Here is a 17220-nt window from a genome sequence, read left to right on the forward strand (position 1 = left end):
AAGCTAAGCCATCCTATCCCCTGTGACCTACACATAGACATCCAGATGGCCTGAAGCAACTGAAGATCCACAAAAGAAGTGAAAATAGCCAGTTCCTGCCTTAACTGATGACATTCCACCATTGTGATTTGTTCCTGCCCAACCCTAACTGATCAACTGACTTTGTGACAATACACCCTCCCCACCCTCGCGATAATGTACTTTGTGATATTCCCCTCCCTTGAGGGTGAATGTACTTTGTACGATACACCCTCCTCACCCTTGAGACGGTACTTGTAATATCCTCCCCCGCCCTTAAGAAGGTACTTTGTAATATTCTCCCCAGCCTTGAGAATGTACTTTGTAAGATCCACCCCCTGACCACAACAAATTGCTCCTAACTCCACCGCCTATCCCAAACCTATAAGAACTAATTATAATCCCACCACCCTTTGCTGACTCTCTTTTTGGACTCAGCCCGCCTGCACCCAGGTGATTAGAAAGCTTTATTGTGGCTGGGCTGGAGCAAGACCCTGTCTACTAAAAATACAAAAATTAGCTGGCGTGGTGGCAAAACACCTGTAATCCCAGCTCTCCAGGAGGCTGAGGCAGGAGAATCACTTGAACCTGGGAGGCGGAGGTTGCAGTGAGCCGAGATCGTGCCATTGCACTCCAGCCTGGGTGACATGGCGAGACTCTGTCTCAAAAATTAATTAATTAATTAATTATTGTTTTAAGGCCACAAAGTTTGGGGTGGTTGGTTATATAGCAATGTTAACCAAAGCAGCATGCAAACCTAACATACTTATTTCATTTCATTATTTATTTAAAAACCTAGTAATAATAAATCATGCCCAAAAATAGGGATAAAAAGGTGAGATAAACATGAAATAAGTAGTACTTTAAAATATCTTTCTAAGTATGGTTATTTTATTGTACCAGCCATAGCTAAAGGCTCAGTATACACAAGGGCCTAGTAATCAGTAATGACAGTGATACAAATCCTTCTTTTAAAGTCTTCTTAATGATCAAAATTGTTTCATCCACTGTTTGTCAGTTCTGATGAAACCATTGGTTTTTTTTTTTTAATCTCATGGTATGGTTAATGGAGAACTTATAGTAAGAACCGGGGCGAGACACAGTGGCACATGCCTGTAATCCCAGCACTTTGGGAGGCCAAGGCGGCCGATTACCTGAGGTTAGGAGTTTGAGACCAGCCTGGTCAACGTGGTAAAACCTTGTCTTTACTAAAAATACAAAAATTAGCTGGGCATGGTGGCACATGCCTGTAAACCCAGCTACTCAGGAGGCTGAGGCATGAGTATTGCGTGAACCTGGGAGGCAGAGGTTGCAGTGAGCCGAGATCACACTACTGCACTCCACCCTGGTGACAGAATGAGACAGTCTTAAAAAAAAAAAAAAAAAAGAAAAAGAAACCAAAAAAATATTAGTTATCATGAAAAACATGACACATTTCCTTGTTTTACATTTCCAGTATTTTCATTATTCTGGCTTTATCCCTTTAAATTTGTATTTATGCTTGTTTTGAGGATTTTTTGCAGAAATCTCTTCTCTTAAAGCCAATGCCCCTTTTGCAACGATTATCAATTAACACTAGATGACATAATCTGTAACTCTCCTTAACTAGGCTCACACAAACCGCCACAAATCACAACCCTCTGGAAGAGAATGAATGCGCAGGGCTGCATTCACGTAGGCAACCCTCTGGGAGCGGGAGCTATGCCCTCCTCTCCCCTCAGGACCCTGCTTGAAATTTGTGACAGTGTGGCAGGGTGACATGCAGAATGAGCACATGCCAATCTATGTGAGTTAAATACAAATACAATTTAATTTTTCCCACATGTTAGAGGAAAAACAAACATAAGTTCTTCTGACATTCCAGTGGAGTCTGTTGCATATCTCAATATATACACACCACGATGAAACCCACTCTGCCAGCAGACAAAGTGCAAATTCCTGAGCTTAGTCTGTGGGCTCCTGCACTTTCTGAATCACCTGACTCCCCCTTCCCTCCCCACCCCTCGTCCTCATTTGCACTTCCCAGTTTTCTTCTGCACTGGGAGGAAACCCCAAGCATGGCAAGCCTCTAGGTCATCTCCAAGTACCTTAAAAAGGAGTGACAGATGGACAGAGAGACAAACACCTGAATATTCTGGATAAAAAGATTAAGAATTTCATTTCCTGTGTGGAAAACAATTAAGCTTATAATTTTGCATTTTGCAGTAACAGAATCGCTTAACTTCTGAGAGGAGAAATTAATCCTAATTAAATGAGGCTGGTTTTTTAAAATCCAGATATTATATACTGGATTGCTTTGGAGAACATTTTGTTTCACACCAGTACCTAAGTAGCTTTTAAGAGTTCAGGTTAATCTATGCTGAGGAAATTAATAGCAAGAAGAAAAGGCCACAATCAAGACAGAAAGGATTTAAGTTTTTATTACTGATTATTAAGTGCATTATTTATAGTAGAATCCACAACATACGCCCATGAAAATAAACCAATTCTAGTAAATACATGGTAAATATAAAAAAACGAGAAGAGGGCCTGGCGCGGTGGCTCACGCCTGTAATCCCAGCACTTTGGGAGGCTGAGGCGGGTGGATCACAAGGTCAGGAGATCGAGACCATCCTGGCTAACACGGTGAAACCCCGTCTCTACTAAAAAAGAAATACAAAAAAATTAGCCGGGCGTGGTGGTGGGTGCCTGTAGTCCCAGCTACTCGGGAGACTGAAGCAGGAGAATGGTGTGAACCCGGGAGGCAGAGCTTGCAGTGAGCCAAGATTGCACCACTGCACTCCAGCAAAATACATACACCAAAAGGAGAAAATGAGGCCAGGTGTGATGGCTTATGCCTGTAATCACAGCACTCTGGGAGGCTGAGGTGGGAGGTTTGCTTGAGTCCAGAAGATTGAGACTAGCCTGGGCAACATAGTGAGATTCCATCTCAAAAAAAAAAAACAAAACAAAACAAAAAAAGAACGTGGGTATTTGGGAAGACAGTAATCTTTTGGAAAAAGTGTTTTTCCTATGAATGTGACCTACGTTCAAGAAAATAGACTGACTTATCTGATATATCCCTTGTGGCAGCAAAGGGAAAACTTCCCCATCACCTTCTTCAGAAGGTCACTCAAAATCATTGACCAGGGGCAGATTAATAGGAGAAAAGTCACACAAATTTATTTGATCATAATTTTATGTGACACAAGAGCCTTCAGAATGAAAACCCAAAGATACGGGGAAACTGTCCATTTTTATGGTGAAACCCTGTCTTTACTAAAAATACAAAAGATTTTATGGACAGTTTTTTTTTTTCTTTTTTTTTTTTTTGAGATGTCTCGCTCTGTGGCCAGGCTGGAGTGCAGTGGCGCCATCTCAGCTCACTGCAAGCTCCCGCTCCCTGGTTCAAGTTATTCTCTTGCCTCAGCCTCCCGAGTAGCTGGGATTACAGGCACACGCCACCAGGCCCAGCTAATTTCTGTATTTTTTAATAGAGACGGGGTTTCACCATGTTGGCCAGGATGGTCTTGATCTCCCGACCTCATGATCTGCCTGCCTCGGCCTCCCAAAGTGCTGGAATTACAGGCGTGAGCCACTGCGCCCAGCTATTTGTTTTTTAAGAGCAAGGAGAGTATGCTTTTTAAATGCCATTGGTTCATGTGCCACAGAACCTAAAGCAGTTTCAAATGGACACCAAGTGAAAAAATACGAGTTTTCAGAAGTCTGTCATTATGTATTTACACAAATTACACAATCCTGTATGTATTTACAATTATAGATTATCAGAGAGATAACACAAAGCTGTAGTGTTAATGAGACAAAAGAGAATAAAAACACCACAAGGAAGCCATTTGCTTATCTACCAAGCGGGACCTAGCAGGGCCCATCCTGGCATGTGCTTCAACATTGCTTGGGGACATTTACGTGACTGAAGGGAAGATTTATTCAGTCTGTGCTAGGTAAGTCTTTGACCACAGTGCAAGCGTTGGCACCAAGAAGATGGTAGTTTGGCTGTCTGCATATCTATTTGTTTAACTGGAACCCCCATTCCACGATGGCTCAGGGTTGCCATCCAACAGGCTTTGGACCTTTTATAAGAACCGGATGCAAACCCATGAGCTGGGGATGACTCACTCTGTTCCCCAACAGACAGTGCCCGGGCCAAAACCCTGAGCCCCCTTAGTAGGGAGAGTTATGTAGAGCCATGTGGAAATATGACTGGATAAAAAACGTATGGTCTAATGCTAATAGACTGGGCAGGGAAATCCAGCACAGCCTGTCTGTCTGGACCCTTCTTGCCTCTCTGAGCATGCATTTCTTCCTTCTGGTGCTGGACCCTCTTTGGAATGGGGGTCTTATAACCTACAGTCAAACAAGGTGAGTCAGATAATTTCTTTATGGCCTTACACAGACAGGCTGGGGGTGGGGGAAGTTAGAGAACTATTTTTAGGTTTTATGGTTGGTTTTGGGGAAAAGGGGTTTGGTTTCTATGGCCCACCTTGGGGAAGAGGGATTGTAGTCTCGACGGCCAGCCTCAAGGGAGAATGAAGGGCCAGAGACAGGAGAGCAGGAGCCCAACATTCCCCAGCTGAGAAACTGGGTTGGTAGATTATCTTTTTTTTTTTTTTTTGAGATGGGGTCTCACTGTGTTGCCCAGGCTAGAGCGCAGTGTCATAATCTCAGCTCGCTGCAAGCTCTACCTCCCAGGCTCAGGCAATCCTCCCACATCCACCGCCCAAGGAGCTGGGACCACAGGCACACGCTACTGTGTCCGGCTAATTCTTTGTGTTTTTGGTAGAGACAGGGTTTCACCGTGTTGCTCTGGCTGGTCTCGAACTCCTGAGCTCAAGCAGTTTGCCCACCTCAGCCTCCCAAAGTGCTGAGATTACAGTTGTGAGCTACTGTGCCTAGTGGGTGGATTATTTAATAAACCATTGAACTAGTCTTGCAATCGTGAGAATAGGCCAGTCCAATTAAACGGTTAACAGTTAACTCTCATTTCAAGCAGTGGTGTCGCAGATGGGCTTCCACCAAAGTCAGGCCTCCCCATGAATCAAGCAATCAGATATTTAAGAAAAGGCATTTCTATGGAAACAAAAGAAAAACAAAGATTAACATCTGAAGTTGTCTATAAACTAGTTTTCCTAGAGTCTCTGAAGTAGCTTCAGATTGCAGTGGCAATCTGACAGATATTTCTGGATTATAGTTTGAATCAGGTGTTCAAGTAAACTTTCTGAGTAATCTGATATGAACGCCACTCATATATTAAGTTGTTGTCATTATTTCTTCCAAAGTTTATATCAAGTTGTCTAGCTGAAGCCTGTAGGGCTTGGTGATTCCAAGTCAGAAAAGTGGTAGAAAAATTGGAAAACATTAGTTTGGAGACTCGTAACCAGGAAGGAATTCAGGATTCAGTCCAAATTGTAGGCAAATAATAAAAACTCAAAAAAACAATGGTCAGGACTAGAATCTAATAACAAGTATGGTATAATTTTCTTCTGAAATATAATTTCGTCTTCTACAGTCATCCCAATTTTTACCACAAAGATATTAATAACAAGACTAATTTATTTGCAAAGTCAGTTTAGTCTCTGACATGATTATCTGCTAAAGTGCAGTAAGAATGGTGATTTACCATAAAGGCTCTTTTTTTTGCTTTGATATTTTTTATTTATTATAAAAACTGAGTTTTCAACAAAGGCAGATTAGCAGGACTATAGCTGTGAAAACAAATCTGAATGTAGACATTCATTAAACTTAAACTAAAAATCATTGCAGGATAAAATGTCAAGCAACTGAAAACTTTTCTGTGATATATACAGAAATGATATCGATGTAAATATTTTCACATAAACAAGAGCAAAGATCAAGAAAAAAATTAAATATCTTGATGGGCAACAGAAATACACAGATTAAAAAGGTTATTTTTATTTTACTTCAGTGCTTCTATTGAGCACAACTGTCAGAGAAATAGGAATTAGATAAATCTTTACATTTCTTCAGCGAATTACATACAATAAAGACACCTCTCTACAATAAAATAAAATATTAGCATCATTAGACTCCTGAAAGTCATGACTTTCAATTAAATTACTCTTTTTGCTCTGCTGTGAAGCTACATGCTTTATCAGAATTTTGCCAGTTGAAAGAAAATGAAGCTAACACTTGCAAGAGCCGGCAAAACACAGGTGGCAGCAAATTAGGCACAATGAGGTGTGGATTTTCCTCTTAAAGTGGATTACCCACACCTAGGAGATAATGACTTGCAGCGCAAAACAAACATTGTGGGATAAAACAGACGATATTTAAATCAATATATTTTCTGCAGGGATGGCTCTGAAGTTGGCTTTGTTGGAACTTTTTCATAAGGAATCTCAGATTAAGACTTTTGAAACCTCTCAAGGGCCAGGCACAGTGGCTCATGCCTGTAATCCCAGCACTTTGGGAGGCCGAGGCGGGTGGATCACCTGAGGTCAGGAATTCAAGACCAGCCTGGCCAACATGGTGAAACCTCATCTCTACCAAAAATACAAAAAATTAGCTGGGTGCAGCGACATGTGCCTGTAATCCCAGCTGCTCAGGAGGCTGAAGCAGGAGAATCGCTTGAATCCAGGAAGCAGAGGTTTCAGTGAGCCAAGATCACACGACTACAATCCAGACTGGGTGACAGAGTGAGATTCCGGGTCAAAAAAACAAACTCTTGAGGCAATGAAACCAAGCCAAGGATTCACCATCAGACGGTGCCTATAAAGCCTGTATTAATTGGGTGAATTTCTCTCCTTTCAATGTCTCCAAAATATCTTGAGGTTCCTGACATTCTTTACTTATTGCAAAGTTAGAAACCCTATAAAGGAATTGTGTGGGCCAGGCCTGTCTTTTTCCAAGTCAATATACTGGCTTTAAAAAGTCAACATCAATCCCTTGAAGCAGTCTGGTTGCATTCAAAAAATGATGTTGCAGTGAAAGCCTTGGTAAAATAACCACTGTTTCCAGTGTTTCCAGTTACAAAAGAAAATAGGCTCTTTTTGTTTGTTTGCTTTTGTTTGTTTGCTTTTGTTTGTTTGTTTTGAGATGGAGTCTCACTCTGTCGCCTAGGCTGGAGTGCAGTGGTGTGAGCTCCGCTCACTACAACCTCTTCCGCCCAAGATTCTCCTGCCTCAGCCTCCCAAGTAGCTGGGATTACAGGCGCCTGCCACCATGCCTGGCTGATTTTTATATTTTTAGTAGAGATGGGGCTTCACCATCTTGTCTAGGCTAGTCTCAAACTCCTGACCTTGTGATCCACTGGCCTAGGCCTCCCAAGGTGCTGGGATTACAGGCGTGAGCCACCATGGCTGGCCGAAAATAGGTTCCTTATTGAACTTATGCAAATAATTATATTGCCAGAAAATAAGAAAACTAATGAATAGTTTCCAAATTCTGAAGAATTCAGGTAGAAAGGTAAATGTTTCCATTTTGCCCACAGAAGTATATTTTACCCCAATGCTGTAAGCTATAAATATAGCTCAAAAGAAAAAAAAAATGTCCTTGAGTCTGGAAAACAAAACATAAAAAAATCAGTAATGTTTCAAACAAAAAGTCCTTTAAAAAAATAATTTCAGTCCTTCATCCACTCAGTCCCATGTAATTCTCATTCTCCTTGATGTTGGGTTAGCAATCTGCATGAATACATCAGTTTTTCATTAGAGCTTTGGACTTTTTCTGTTTGTTTGTTTGTTTTGAGATGACGTCTTGCTCTGTCGCCCAGGCTGGAGTGCAGTGGCGCCATCTCAGCTCACTGCAAGCTCCGTCTCCTGGATTCACGCCATTCTCCGGCCTAAGCCTCCCGAGTAGCTGGGACTACAGGGGTCCACCACCACGCCCAGCTAATTTTTTGTATTTTTAGTAGAGATGGGGTTTCACCGTGTTAGCCAGGATGGTCTCTATCTCCTGACCTCGTGATCCACCCACCTTGGCCTCCCAAAGTGCTGGCATTACAGGTGTGAACCACCTCGCCCTGATGAGCTTTGGATGTTTTTACCTAGTCCAAAGGTGTGATCTCCAAAGTTATCAGAAACCTGTGTTTAAGACTACTTGTCAAGGTCCTTTTCATGAATTTCCTTGAAGACACAGCACTCCAGGATTTGCAAAAGGTTTTTAGAAAAAAAAAAAAAAATCAGAATAAAGCAATTTACTGTATATACCATGACATATCAGCCTTTTATTTTTATTTTCATTTTTTATTTTTGGAGTAATGTGGAACTTTTTAATTTGGAAGGCAAAAGGTTACACTTAATTGAAGGCAGAGGTCAGGTTAATAAATGTTCGTTACAAAGTTGTTCTGACACAGAGAGAGGGAACTTCTCTGGGCTCTCCACTTGCCTACCAAATCAGAGGTGGTGGTAAGTACAAATCTGAAGAAAATCCATGTGTCAAACAAGTTGCTATCTCAAGAACTCTTATGCAAGAAAATCAAAGTGAACACTGTTCCAGTCTCTTACTCTTCAATTAAGTAAATGGGAATGATTCATGAAGCCCACCAAGTTCATGACAATAAGGTACAAGATGGTGCTAGCAAAGAGAAAGAAGCAAAGTCTCACTCCAAGGAGATGCCTTCGAAGCCCACTTTATTCTGTGGGTTCACCTGTATTCTCAGGCAAACTGCTACGATGAAACTCCCCACACAATATGTGAAACCCAAGAGGAAAAAGTTGAAGGGGAAGGTCCACATGAGAAGACAGTAAGTGAATTGCAGTGCCCTAGTCAACAGTATATACAGCAGGTATATATCCAGCAACTTCAGACACTGCAGAGTAGAGCTCAAGTACTCTTCTAAGAACCATCAGGTGACTGACACTACCGGCACTGACATGAATGGATGCAAGGTACACCAGCCAGTGCTCCCTAGGCTCATAGAGGACCCAGCAACCACACCGAATGTCCATATCAGATTTTTAGGAATCTCATACAATGTTGGAACACATATTAACAACATATCCATACAAATATAACTCAAAGAAAGTGTAACACCATTTCTTAATTAACAAAGCTTCCTGTATGATTTTAATATACCAAATAAGCCTCATGTCTCTCTTGGACTTCCAGGGGTCCTATTTATTATTAATAACATATGTTAATATATTATAAGATTATGTTCAAGTTAGGGGCAAAAATACTTAATTTTAGAATTTGAAACTTGATTTTAGGAAGTATATCAAATATCAAAAGTTTAAAACCCTTGCTATTAAAATAAGAAAGATTTAAGACCCATGTTCAAAATAGAATCACAAGTCACTGTGACCTGATCGAGGATCTGGAAATTGACTGGTTTCCTAACACCTTCCTGTCCTGTGTACTTCTCTGGAAAGTCCTCCTGTATCCCCAAGAGCACGAGTTTTGCACGGTAGAGATGCTAGTTTAACACTGCATGTAACAGACTAGTTATGACACTTGATTATTACCCTGCTCCTTTATGTATCAGCCTCCACCTGTCTAGGCAGTGACTTCATTCTCTTTGGGTTTCCAGTGCTTAGTACACAGTCAGGTAAATGTGTTAGCCTCGATAAGTATCTACTCAATAAATTGATTGAATATAGTGATATACCATGTTTTGCTTAAATTAAAAATTGATCAATGGGCTGACATATTTTATAACACATGCATACACACATATGGAGAGACAGAAAGAGAGAGAGCAGAAAATAGATACCAGCATAAAGTCAATTGTGTTAGGCACAAAAGAACCAAATTAGATTTTAAATATGGCTATTTATTCAGGCTACTTACTGAACTGCCTTTATCTATTTATGAGATACTTTGCCTTTTCTCCTAACTTCCTCACATTTCTGGATAGACAGTGAAATGTCCCCAGGACTTTTCCTAAATCTTATTATTCTGAGCTCATTAGAAGATTTTGTTTTAAGCTCTAGCTCCATTGTCCAGCTGGGTTTAAGTTCTAGCTTTATTATCAGATAGATAATTATCTAGTATCTAGTAGATAAAGCTTGAGTAAACCACCTAATGTCTCTAAACCCCACTTTAATGTCCCTGAACCTCAGCTTCCTCCCCTATAGAAGTCAAAAGGAAATGCAAACTACTGAACAGAATATGTCATGGTTATTTGTTCTAATATAAGGTTATCAAGCTTATAGGTAGACCCTATAACACACCAGTAAATCACATAGACTCTGGAGTGACATTGGCAGATTTAATTCCAGCAATACCACTTACTAGTTTTGCAAGGTTTATCTAATTACTTACTGATATGGGTTAGCTATGTCTCCATGCAAATCTCATCTTAAATTATAGCCCCATGTGTTGTGGGAGGGACCCAGTGGAAGATAATTGAATCATGGGGGCAGTTCCCCCATATAGTTTCTGTGGTAGTGAATAAGTCTCCCGTTATCTGATCGTTTTATAAGGGGAAACCCCTTTCACTTGGTCCTCATTTTCTCTTGCTGCCACCATGTAAGAAGTGCCTTTTGCCTTCCACTATGATTGTGAGACCTCCCAGCCATGTGGAACTGTGAGCCCATTCAACCTCTTTTTATTTATAAATTACCCCGTCTTGGGTATGTCTTTATTCGTAGCATGAAAATGGACTAATACACTTACCCTCTCTGTGCCTCCATTTCTCTATCTGTAAAATAATATTAATAATAGAGTTTTTATGAGGATTAAATGAGATAAATCATGTAAAGCCTATTTTAGCATCCAGGAAGATCTCAATGTATGTCAGTTATAATTGTTAAGTTGAAGATTTGTATTAAGTCTGTGGGCCTTTTGAGATAATATGGCCTGTTTGGAAGCTGAGTTATTTATAATTTTAGAGAGAAGAATGAATCCACCAGAACTCCACCTCTCTATAAACTGCACTCTGTGGCATGGCTTAATTAGAGGCCTGCTGCAGGGCTGAGAAGTAATGCTTGACCTTACATGTTCCATAAATCCTCTTGGCAAATTGACCACTCCAGATTTTTATTTTTACTTTCATTTTTTATTTTTGGAGGAGCATATTTTATTTTTTGAGTGCTTCTACCACTATACTAAGAGAGGCTGTTTCCAGAAAAACTCTCAAACTATTTTTCCTCTGCTCTCACACAAAAACAATCAACACAGAAGACTTCTGGACCCCAAAATATATGGGGATTTCTCCCCAGCAGGAAGCAAGCAATCAGTTCTACAGCAGACACAAGCTAGGTGTCCTCCAATTCAGCTCCAACACTGTCTACCCAGAGATAGCATCAGATCTCCAAGTTGAGGGCTCAGTCCCACAAGAGCACCCTGTCCTTCCAACCAGTCGTAAGTTCAGGTCTCTGGAACTTCTGACCAACAGGCTTCAAGTTGGGGTTGCCATGACCCCCTCTTCGGGTTTGATTAATTTGCTAGAGTGGTTCACAGAACTGAGGAAGACACATTTACCAGTTTATCACTCAGGATATTTTTAAAAATACAAATAAAAGCCAATGAAGGGATACAAGAAGGTCAAAGTCTGGAAGGGTCCTGAGCACTGGAGCTTTTGTCCTCGTGGAGTGGGGATGTGTCACCCTCCCAGCATGTGAATGAGTTTTGTTTACCTTCCCATGATCCTCCACATGTTCAGCACAGGAGGCTCATGGGAAGGTAAAAAACACTTCTTAGAAGCTCCCTGATCCATTCCTTTTGGGTTTTCATGGAGGCTTCATTACATAGGCATGACTGATTAAACTACTGGCCACTGGTGATTAACTTGACCAGCCCCACTGTGAAGCTATCAGTCAACACTAACATACAAAAAGACAGCCTTTGGAGATTCCAAGGATTTTTAGTAATCTTATGCCAGGAAACAGGAACAAAGACCAAATACATGTATTTCACAATATCACAGGGACACTGGCTTTTTTGAGGCCTTTCCTCAGATCACTAGAGCAGCATACAGGAAAACCAATTTTCTACTAGGGTTCTTTAGATGTTCAGACTTGGTGTGATCCTCCTGTGAGTTAAAATGTACCTCCTCCAAAAGTCTGATTCATTTGTCTCTCTACTTAGAAAAAACTGGTATGGAAACTCTTTTTCACCAATGATGATGACATGCATTTTTCCCAACAATGTAAGCCCAATATATTCCAGTCTCAATTTACAAGACAGATACATCATAGGATCTTTAATACACATATCTAGGAAGATCTCTGAATTACTTAATAAGATATTCGGGAATATTCCATCCACCCCAGAGCTGACAAAGAACAACAGTTATAGAAAAAATAGCTGTAGAGGCAGTGAATGTTTAAGATGAGTTGGTACCTTTTGTTTTAATAGCTTCTATTAGTCACAACTTGTTAAACTGTAACATTCCTTTCTAAATCTGCTTCCTGCTCCTTCCTCACTTCTGTAATTTTCTGCAGTAGAATATGTAGTACATATTGGCTCTACAAATTGCCAGGTGCACAGTCAAAGGAAAGCATGAAAAAAAATAGTAAAGAAAAAGTAAACTTCCCAAAGGATTTCATTGTTAGATAAGAAAACTAGCACACATGCGCACACATACACACACACACATATACACTTTAAAGAAAGAATTAGGGGTCCTGATAAGCTGGCACATAAACCTGTTGTTCCCATCAAATGAATCATCAAAGATTTGAGAGTTAATTTGAGTGAATGTGTCAGTATTATTCCAACAAAGACATGAGCATACACACAAACAAAAGATTTTTTTTTTTTTTTTTTTGAGACAGGGTCTCATTATGTTGTCCAGGCTGGAATGCAGTGGCTGCTGATAGATATGATCATAGCACACTGCAGACTTGAACTCCTGGGCTCAAGCAATCCACCCGCCTCAGTCCCCCAAGTAGGTGGGACTACAGGCATGTGCCACCTTGCCCAGCTACAAGATGTTTTGCACCTGAAGAGTTAATATAATCCATAATAATAACCACTCTCTGTATAACTCATCCTACATCAGGCCCTTAGTTTCACACACATTTCACCACATTTTTCATACTTGAAACAACCCTATAAGGTAGATATTATTATTACTATAGCAACCCATTTTACAGATGAGAAAATTGGAAGCAGTTTGGTGATTCTCTAAGATGATGCACAGGACTCAATACTTTCAACTATAATTTATTACAGTATAAAAATTATGGCCGGGCGTGGTGGCCCATGCCTGTAATTCCAGCACTTTGGGAGGCCGAGGCAGGTGGATCATAAGGTCAGGAGATCAAGACCATCCTGGCCAACATGGTGAAACCCCGTCTCTACTAAAAATACAAAAATTAGCCGGGTGTGTTGGTGTGCACCTGTAATCCCAGCTACTCAGGAGGCTGAGGCAGGAGAACTGTTTGAACCCAGGAGGCAGAGGCTGCAGTGAGCCGACATGGGGCCACTGCACTCCAGCCTGGGAAACAGAGTGAGACTCTGTCTCAAAAAAAAAAAAAAAAAAAAAAAAAAAAAAATTTACAAGGCAAAAATCAGCAAAAGGAAAAGGCATGTGGGACAAAGGAAATCAGACATGGGCTTCCCAGAGTCCTCTTCCAGTAGAGTCACACAAGATGCACTTAACTCCTCCAGCAACGAGTTGTGATAATACGTGTAAAACATTACTTACTAGGGAATCTCATTAGACACTCAATGCCCAAGGTTTTTATGTGGGGCTGTCAGGTAAACACTCCTACCTAGCACATCCTAAAATTCCAGACTCCCAGAAGGAAGCAGATGTTCAGCAGAAACTTCATTGTTTGTACAAATATTTTAGGCATCGTGAGCCATTCTTCTCAGGGAATGGTGAGAACCCTCCAGAAATTCAAGTTCCCAGACACCAGACAAGGGCCAACCTTGCAAGCCTTTCTAAGACTAGCAGCCTCAGGCCTACTTTAATTCTTTTCTACACAGGAGTAGACTGAGAAGCCTTGGTCAACTGTGCAGAAGCAGAGGACGGGGATGTCACTGAGCAAGGGACATGAAGCATTCAAGTGTGTGTGTGTGTGTGTGTGTATATACACACACACATTATATATATACATTATATGTAATACATTATATATACACATTATATATATACATTATATATACACACATTTTATATATATATATATATTTTTTTTTTTTTTAGACAGGGTCTCTGTCTGCCACCCAGACTGGAGTGCAGTGGCGCAATCTCAGCTCACTGCAACCTCCATCTCCCGGGTTCAAGCGATTCTCCTGCCTCAGCCTCCTGAGTAGCTGGGACTACAGGCATGCACCACCATGCCTGCCTAATATTTTTGTTTGTTTTTTGTATAGATAGGGTTTTGCCATGTTGCCCAGCCTGGTCTCAAACTCCTAAGCCCAAGTAATCCTCCCACCTCGGCTTCCCATAGTGCTAGAATTACAGGCATAAGCCACCATACCCGGCCTTCAAGTATATTTCTTATGTTCATATCAGAGAGAACCAAACTGAGTATCACAAAGATTGATTGCCTTGACTGAAGTAACACACCTGCAGAGGGAGAGCTGGTTCTAGAACCCAGGTCTTCAGATCACACAGGGCACTTAACAAATATCAGAGTGAAAAGCAGAATCCGCTCAGTCCATTCCCTTCTCTGCCATTAGTGAAGATACCAATCAATTAATTTAATTTTTATTCATACACTGTAAGGATTTATTAAAGTCAAACAAAACAAAACAATACAAGTTGATTTTTCACAGGTGACTTTTTAATTTGCATGATGGCATAATTATAGCACTAGACATTTTCAACCAATTATGTCGATAATATACATTCTCATTTCCTCCCTTTTTTTCCCCTCAGTTTTCTGACCCATCCTCCCTTTTCTAGAGTGAGAAGACCATAAATTACCAATGATTTATCGAAAAATACTGCCTTTGAGTAATTCTTAGTAACTTGTAAGAAAATAACAGTAACAAATTATAATGAGAGGAGGGAGAGAAAGAGAACCCCTTCTTTACACAAGAATGCTACTCAGTGCCAAGAATGATATAATTAGATCCATTAATGCTAAAGTCATCAGAAGAAAGGTTGTCAGAGAATGGGATATTTACACAGCCTCAAGTCTTGTGCCACAAATTACATATTAATTTAAAAGGAGAAAATGTCCCTTTACAAGGTGGCCACCACCTTCACCAAGTGATCAAACTTAACATGACTAATGCAGGAACCAATGCATATCATGTGTCTCCTGATGCAAGGCAATTAGGAGTACACAACCTCACTTCAGTGGTATTCTTGCCAAGAAGTAGAGCCTGGCTCTAATCATAAAGATAAAATTAGAGAAATTCAGGATGTGAAACAGCCCATGAGCCTGAATTATTCAAAACAGACAATGTCATTAAAAAATAATAGCAGCAAAAACACACAAATATTGATCCATATTAGAAGAGACATAATTATGAAGAGTAATGTATAAACAAAACAAACACATTTTGAGGTCAACTAGGGAAAAATTATATATGAACTAGATATGACGTGATCTCACTGAATTAATATTAATCTTCTTAGGTGTGCTATGGAGGAGAATGTCCCATATGAAGTATTTAGATAGGAAATATCACAACCATAATTTATTTTCATATGATTCAGTACTTGGGAGAAAGAGAAAGCACATAGAAAGGTTAACCATTGGTGAATCAGTTGATAAATGACAGATTCAAAAATAGTTGTTTTTTGAAACAGTAGTTCTTTCATCTCTACAGTAAGTGTGATGGTTAATTTCATGTGTCTACTTGGCTAAGCTATGGCGCCCAATTGCTTAGACAACACAAGTTCAAATGTTGCTGTGAAAGTATTTTTTAGATGTGATTACCATTTAAATCAGCAGACTTTGAGTGAAGCAGATTGCCCTCAATGTGGGAAGGCCTCATCCAATTAGTTGAAGGTCTTAAGAGCAAAAAAGATGCAGGTTTCCTGAAGAAGGAATTTGGCCACAGGACTGCAGTTGCAATAGATAATGTACCTGACCTGCCCTGCAAATTTCAGATTCATGACTGCAACATCAACTCTTACCAGAATTTCCAGCTGACCAACTTGCCCTATGGATTTCAGACTTGCCAGCTCCCACGATCACGTGAACCAATTCCTTAAAATAAATCTCTCTCTTTCTCTCTCGATCTCTTGATAGATAGATAGCTAGAAAGATTATAGATATAGATAAAGATATAAATATAGATATAGATATGCCCTAGTGGTTCTATTTCCCTGGAGAACCCTGCCTAACACAATAGGTTTGGAAATTGCTAAATAAAAAATTGCAGAGAAATTATTTTTAAAATCTTCACTCGTCTGTTAAATGTGGGACAGAATAATTTTTAAAAACACAAATAATCTCCAAACCCCAGTTCAACTATAAGTTACAATCTTTTCTCCCTGATTAAGATTTATATTTGAAACAATCGTCATTTGCTTTGAGTTAAATTTCACCTCTTGGATGATAATGAAATGAGTAAAAATCAAGTTATAAGACGCCTATAATCCCAGCTGCTTGGGAAGGTGAGGTGGGAGAATCACTTGAACCCGGGAGACGGAGGTAGCAATGAGACGAGATCGTGCCACTGTACTCTAGCCTGGGCGACAAAGTGAGACTCTGTCCGAAAAAAAAAAAAAAGAAAGGAAGGAAGGAAGGAAGGAAGGAAGGAAGGAAGGAAGGAAGGAAGGAAGGAAGGAAGGAAGAAAGAAAAGAAAAAAAATCAAGTTATAAAAGAGAAAGAGAAGAATGCAAGGTGATCTACATAGACAAGCTACATAGCAATGCTGGAAAAACCTAGAATGTTATTTTTCCTTAAAAATCTACCAGTGACTCCAGTTAAACATGGCAGACTGAATGCATGAACCTTTCTCCACATCTTTTTAGATATTCACCTAAACTAATACCATTGTCTTTTAAAGTTTAATCCATAAGAGAAAGAGAATGGGAAACATGGTAATGAGTGACATTAACACATTTTGGAAGTTAGAAAGCTGATAGCAGAGAAGGAACTAACTCTGTAGATTAGAAAGAACTGAAACTGTATTGCACAAAGAAGGAGATACTGATGAGAAGCCACTTTTCCCTCATCTCAGAAAGGCTCAGAATAGAGGATCCAGGTGCTTCCAAACGGAAGGCTGAAAAAAGGGACTTTTGATGCCAATCTATATAACCATTCATTGAATGACATTGTCTTGGGAGAGTACAACCAGTAATAGTTTTATTTTTCTCTCATTACTGCCCTTCATACCCACTTTCAAAAATCTACCATCCCCATCTGGAGATGATCACACTGATC

General features: G+C 40.1%; 1 protein-coding gene and 1 pseudogene across 1 annotated transcript in view; both read right to left on the reverse strand.

Moving 5' to 3' along the window:
* Window positions 1–17220, reverse strand: part of BCAT1 (branched chain amino acid transaminase 1) — a 137469-nt gene that overhangs the window by 95860 nt on the left and 24389 nt on the right. The gene's annotated exons all lie outside the window — the stretch shown is intronic.
* LOC115899950 lies at window positions 8484–8851 on the reverse strand (annotated as a pseudogene).

Source organism: Rhinopithecus roxellana, chromosome 10 (assembly GCF_007565055.1).
Source record: "Rhinopithecus roxellana isolate Shanxi Qingling chromosome 10, ASM756505v1, whole genome shotgun sequence".
In the NCBI taxonomy this organism is placed as follows: Eukaryota; Metazoa; Chordata; class Mammalia; order Primates; family Cercopithecidae; genus Rhinopithecus; species Rhinopithecus roxellana.